The sequence below is a fragment of the Eucalyptus grandis genome, chromosome 8 (assembly GCF_016545825.1).
Source record: "Eucalyptus grandis isolate ANBG69807.140 chromosome 8, ASM1654582v1, whole genome shotgun sequence".
Lineage (NCBI taxonomy): Eukaryota > Viridiplantae > Streptophyta > Magnoliopsida > Myrtales > Myrtaceae > Eucalyptus > Eucalyptus grandis.
This window is the reverse complement of record NC_052619.1, coordinates 23,138,050-23,144,820: the sequence shown is the minus strand read 5'-3', so window position 1 is coordinate 23,144,820 and position 6,771 is coordinate 23,138,050.

Here is a 6,771-nt window from a genome sequence, read left to right as displayed (position 1 = left end):
AAGATTGCGTTTAAAAAAAAAATAATTATAGGTTTAGATAATTTCTCTTAGATAGATTCCATTTTAGGATTACTTAATTAAGATAATGTTCTAGTTTAAATAGTTTAAATTAGGATTTGGCTTAACCTAATTCCTAATTCAAATTGAATAGAATCTTAACCTAGCTAGATAATCCTTGTATTTTTCTAATTTCGAATTTCATGGAAGATACAAAATTGCCTTGGAATAAATCAATTTCATTCTTTAGAATATACTGCATTTTATTTATGTCATATAGCTTAGGTCATATTGCCATGCCATATCATTCCATGTTAGATTAGTAGCATGCATTGTATAAAGCATGATTCCATTAAATAAGTGAAAACAAAAAAAAAATTGCGTGTTAATTAGAAATCATATCTAGGACTATTGATGTGAATTCTAATCTAACATTGTAGATGCTTTCGTGGTTGTGAGGTAAGTCTTGTGATTTATTCATTGCTTTTCTTGGATGTTAAATTTGTGGTTTGCGCACTTACATGATCACCTCACATATTAGGAAAAGTAAATTAAAATCAATTTAAGCTGCTTGCCAAACATTTTTTTCAAAATAAAAGAGAAATGTAACAAAAGGGCGTTATAACCAAGTCCCCGAGCTCACAATTTCTGGTTCGTAAGAGTAAAGTAAATCTCCCGTTACTTTACTTGGGTTTCTAATCGACTCACCAAAAATAGATTAGCGAAAAAATCATTTGCATGTTAAAAATTTGAACTTAAGTTGCAAATTAGTATGAGCTTGGGAGAGCCCGAGTTAAGTCTAGGCTTAACAATCCATTAGCCAAACCCTAGGTGGTTCACACCTGAAAATTTGATCGCGATAAATCTGAAGAATGTCGATAAAATATTTGATGATGAAGCACATGGCATGATGTTGTTAACCTCTTTACCAGAATCATGGGAGCACTTTACTAATTCACTGTTGCAGGGGTATACTGCAATTACCTTAGAAGAGGTGAAGTCCGACTTATTCTCTAAAGAGTGGCAGGGAAAGTTGCGTGATGATGGTCTGGCGCAGGGAGTAGCGCAAACATTAATGATTCGGGGTAAATAACAACATCGAGGGCCTAGTAGCAGCAGAGGTGAAAGTAGATCGAAATTATGCCATAGAAAATCCAAGGGATGAGTGAAGTGCTTTGAGTGTCACGAGGAGGGGCACATTGGGAGAGATTATCAAAAGCAGAAGAATAAAGCTGATAGGCAGAATGCCACAAGCAGTGTGGCAAATGTTGCCGAGGGGGAAGCAATAGTGATGCGGAAGCTGTTTTATGTGTGATTATTGCTTCGTTAGGAGATGAATGTGTGCTAGATTCGGGGTGTTCTTATCATATAACGCCTCATAAAAAATGGTTTACTACTTACCAGACTGCAAATAACAGTAGAGTTTTTTTGGGGAATAACGCAGTTTGTAAGGCTGTGGGGATAGGGACAATTTGAATTCGGATGCATGATGGGGTGGTGCGCATATTGACAGATGTGAGGCAAGTACTAGAGCTCAAGAATAACCTTATTTCTCTAGGGACACTTGATGATATCAGATGTAGGTACACTGGTGAAGGTGGAGTACTGAAGATCTCTTAAGGTGCCATGACAGTAATGAAGGGGAAGAAAGTGAATACTCTCTATCATCTACTGGGAGAGACCGTGACTGGAACCGCTACAATTTCATCAGGTGAGTCAGATTCTAACTTGACTCAATTATGGTATATGCGTTTAGGCCACATGAGTAACGCATGTATGACTATACTGAATGAAATGGATTGTTGAAGGGTCAAAAGACAGGGAAGTTAGACTTATGTGAGTATTGTATCTTTGGAAAGCAGCACCAAGTTAAGTTTACTACAGTTGTTCATTCAACCAAACGAGCAATTGAATATATTCATTCAAATGTCTAGGGCTCGTCTTCGGTTCCTTCGAAAGGAGGTGCTTGATATATGCTGACATTTATCGACGACTATTCGAGGAAAGTATGTGTATACTTTCTGAAGCACAAATATGATGTGTTTGATCGGTTCAAGAAATTTAAAGCATTGATTGAGAAGCAGCCAGATAAACAAATCAAGTGCCTAAAAACCGATAATGGCATGGAGTTATGTGGTAAAGATTTTACCGAATTTTACAAGAAAAAAATATTGTGAGACACCGCACAGTTTTTGGGACACCACAGCAGAATGATGTGGTAAAATGGAAGAACAGAACTTTGCTGATGCATGCTTTCGCATGCAGGACTTAACAATGAATTTTGGACCGAAGTAGTGAGCATGGTATGTTACCTAGTTAATCGATCTTTATCATCTGCTATAGAGTAGAAGACTCTTGAGGAAGTATAATCGAAGAAACTTGTTGATAATTCAAGATTACGTATATTCGGATGTCCTGCGTATGTTCATGCGAGTGATGGTAAACTTGAGCCGAGGGTGAAAAAGTGCATATTCTTGGGTTATGCACATAGGGTGAAAGGTTACCGACTGTGGTGCACCGATCCTAGATCACCCAATTTTCTAATTAGTAGAGATGTGATCTTCAACGAGACCACAATGCTTCAACAGAGGAGTTCTGAGACACAACCAGCAGAAAAGATAGATCATGGTGTCATTAGTGAGGTGGAGCTTCAGGTGGAGACTCTGGAGACCTCAAAGGTAACATAAGTTAAGATTGCAGATGAAGTCACAATTCCTGAAGTTAGTGATAATGGACAATTAGCATAACTGCAGCACACTATAGCCGCAAATAAACAAATAATGCAAATTAAATCACCGGTACGTTATGGTTATACAGATATTGTTTATGCATTGACTGTTGGTGATGAGGTGGAGACAGATGGGTTTTCGTCTTATTCTGAGGTGATGGCTAGTTTGAAATCATCGCAGTGGTTAGGGGCTATGAGTGAAGAGATGTAATTATTTCATCGAAATCAGATATGGGAGCTGGTCAAAGTTCCCAAGAGCTAAAAGATTGTCAGAAGTAAATGGGTCTTTAAACGGAAAGAGGGCATTCCTAGTGTCGAGGTAGCGACGTATAAGGCGAGAATTGTGGCGAAGGGATATATATATAGCGTGAGGGAATTGACTACAATGAGGTGTTCTCTCATGTGGTAAGACATACTTCTATTCGTGTTTTACTTGTCTTATTTGTTTCGCAGGATCTCGAGTAAAAGCAGCTAGATGTAAAGATTGCGTTTCTTCATGGTAAATTGGAGGAATATATTTACATAAGGCAACCAGAGGGATTTACTATTTCAGGTAAGAAATATTATGTTTGCTTGTTGAAAAAATCTCTGTATGAGCTAAAACATCTCCTAAGAATGGTACAAACGTTTTGATACTTTCATGACTAGTTAAGATTACACAAAAAGTTAGTGTAATAGCTGTGTCTACTTTAGGAGATTGAAGAATAGTTCTTTGATTTATCTACTTTTATATGTTGATGATATACTAATAGCAACTAAAAATATATTTGATATTAATGTGCTAAAGAGGCGGTTAAATGTTAAATTTGAGATGAAAGATTTAGGTGTTGCAAATAAAATTTTGGATGTGGAGATTTTGTGTGACAGGGCTGCATGAGTTTTACGTCTATCTCAAAAGAAATATATTGAGAAGATCGTGGCATGTTTTAATATGCAGTCGGCAAAATCTGTAAGTACATCTTTAGCGAAGCACTTTAAACTTTCAAATAAATTATCACCGCAGACTAAGGAGAAGGAAGAGCATATGTCTCATGTTCGTTATTCTAGTATCGTGGGCAGTATTATATATGTTATGGTGTGTACTAGGCCTGATATTTCACAAGCTGTGAGCATGGTTAATCTCTATATGAAGCGTTCTGGTAAAGCTCATTAGGAAGCTGTGAAGTAGATCCTCAGATATTTGAAGGGGACAATAGATGTGAGTATAGTGTTTTGAAGGGATACTGATGGCAGTAAGACCATCGGTTTTATGGATTCAGATTACACTGGTAACTTGGATGATTGTAGGCCTTTAGGAGGATATGTGTTTATGCTAGCGAGTGGTGAAATTAGTTGAAAAGCATCCATACGAGATCACATTGCCTTGTCTTTGACTGAGGCAAAGTACATGACACTAACCTTTGTAGCAAAAGAGGCGATATGGTTACAATGTTTGCTCTCGGACTTTGGGTTTGAATAGAAAATTGTGGATGTACATTGTGATAGCCAATGTGCGATATATTTGACATATATTTCAGTTTATCATGAGCGAACAAAGCATATCAATATCAGGTACCACTTTATTCAAGATGTCTTAGCTAAGGATAATGTTATTATAAAAAAGATTGTTACGGCAAATAACCCAGCAAATATGATGACTAAGTTTGTTCTTTTAGTGAAGCTCAAGCTCTGCTTGAGCTCTATTAGCGTCTGTGGAGAGTAAGCACCCGTTGGGGAGTCGGGAGAGCAACATGGACAATGAACACTATAAATTGGCTTCAAACATCAACCCAAGGTTGAGAATTGTTAAATTAATGTTTCGAGTTTGAATTCGGATAACGCTTTATTAAACCGAATTTATTGATAAAGATTTCCCAAGTAACAAAAGCTTCGCTGGACTCTTGAAGATTTACAAAAGAAGAAATAATAGAATAAAGTAAAAAAGGGAAGCAAAGTTTCTTCTTTTATTTATGAAAGCCTGCAGAAGCCGAAAGATGATTTCCTTGTGGGGCCCAAAAGTCAAGACTTTGACTTTTGGGCACTCACAATATAAACTCTACGAAAGAAGCCTCTACATCATCTCTCTCCCACGTGAAGCCAAAAGGAGGTGGGGCTACGGGCAAACTTTTGACCTGTGACCAGATTTTGATCTAGGTTGCCGCAATCGTCGCCGGAGGGTCACTTGATCCAGATTGAGCGGCCCTAGTGACCTTTGCAGGGAGGTCACAACGTGACGGGTTGCACTATCCTCTAGCAAGAGTTGTGCGACCTTTGCCGGATTGCTTGCCCTTCATCAGACCACCTACCCTTTGTCGACAATTGCATACTCTTCGTTAGTGACCACCTGCCCTAGGCCAACCAACTCTTTTTTATTTTTTATTTTTTTTTCTTTTTTTAATAACAAAAGTATTTTGCAAATATAATTTCTCCAAGCACTATTGTACTCAAATGTATTTCATATTAAATTTTTACAATATAATTTATCAAATATAATTTGCATTTTGAAAAATTTATTTAATTCCACGACTTTTGCATTTCCTCAAAGACTTCCCTCAAGAGTCTTCTCAAATGCGCCCAAAGTGATCCCTCGATAATGGCTGTCAATTTTGGTCGGTCTCTTTTCAGCATCCTGCGTGCTATTCGTTCGATGCCTCCGGTAATGTTTTCACTTTGTCTGATGAAAGAACCAACTCCCCGAATTTTCCTTTTGTCTTTTTGGCAAGGAGAGGGAGAGAAGCTTCCGCGTAAGAGCTCACAAAGAGAAATTCCCAACATCTGTGGGTGAAAATCATGATCTCAAAGGTCATGGTTTTGCCAGAGAAAATCTCGGATAATGACGACACGGGAGAGAAAACAGCTGCGAGATCGACTTTACCCTTAACATGTGGCTGACTGTCTCCTGCCTTCAGATAGGGGGATCGAGTGCCTCGAGAACTCTTTGTTGCCCGTTTATACATGGTAGACATTGTTATGAAAACTATAGTGGGGTACCAAGGGAGGAAGATCCCGGGATTTGTGACCCTCCGCCATGTGCCAAATGGCGACTGGTAAATCGGCCTGCTAATATTTTACGTACGTGAAAAAAATTGGACAAGAGAATACACTAAGTGGCAACGACGATGGAAGAGGTGCATCATGGTGATGCCTGAGTGGCGGGGAAAGAGAGAGAGAGGGGCTTCCACGAAATTGGTGGAGAAGGGTAAAAATGAAATAGGAAAGAAAAAGCGGAAGAAGAAAAGTGAAATGATGAACAAACCAGAGGCGGCCGCCAGCCGATGGCGGCTTAAATTTATCTGGGTTAGCATCTTAAATTTATCCAACTTAAAGTGATTGACAACTCACCACATTTCCCTTTTTTTTTTTTTCTCTTTTTCTCTTTGTACCTTTTCTTTTTTGTTTCCCTTTCTCCCTTTCCATATTTCTGCCATCTCTCTCTCTCGCGCTGGATGCGTGCCTTCGTTCAGCAAGAGAGGTATCTAGTTTTCCCTTCCTTTACGATAATACATCGTCTTAGAACCACCGATGGTGGGCTTAGAATTTTTTCTTCAATAGGAAAGCTGAACTATTTTCATTTGCTAACCCATCTGCAAATGAGTTCTTAAGTGGAAAAAAGCATAAAAAAATCGCAAGTCTATTACGTTTATACCAATTGACTCTTAAACATTTTAATTGTGTTGATAAATTATAAATATTTTCATCCAATTGAGTCCATTGGGCTGATTTTGATTGAAAATGGATGCTGGTCATTTTACATGACTTGGTAAGTGCCGACGTTAATGTTTTTAAAATATTTTAATATTTTTTAATCTTTTATTTGTTTTTAGCTTTTTCCTTTTTCATTTTATTTCATTTTATTGAGGGCCGACTAGGGTTAGGGTTGCCAGTTCACCCTCGCTGGCTCTGGCGAGGGTTCACAACGCCACTAGCAACTGCTATTAGCCCTCAATAAAATAAATAAATAAATAAAAGAAAAAATTTAAAATTTTTAAAAAAATTAATATAAAAACGTCATCATCGGTTCGACCACGCCATGTAGGACAAGCGTTATTCACATCAATTATTTTTTA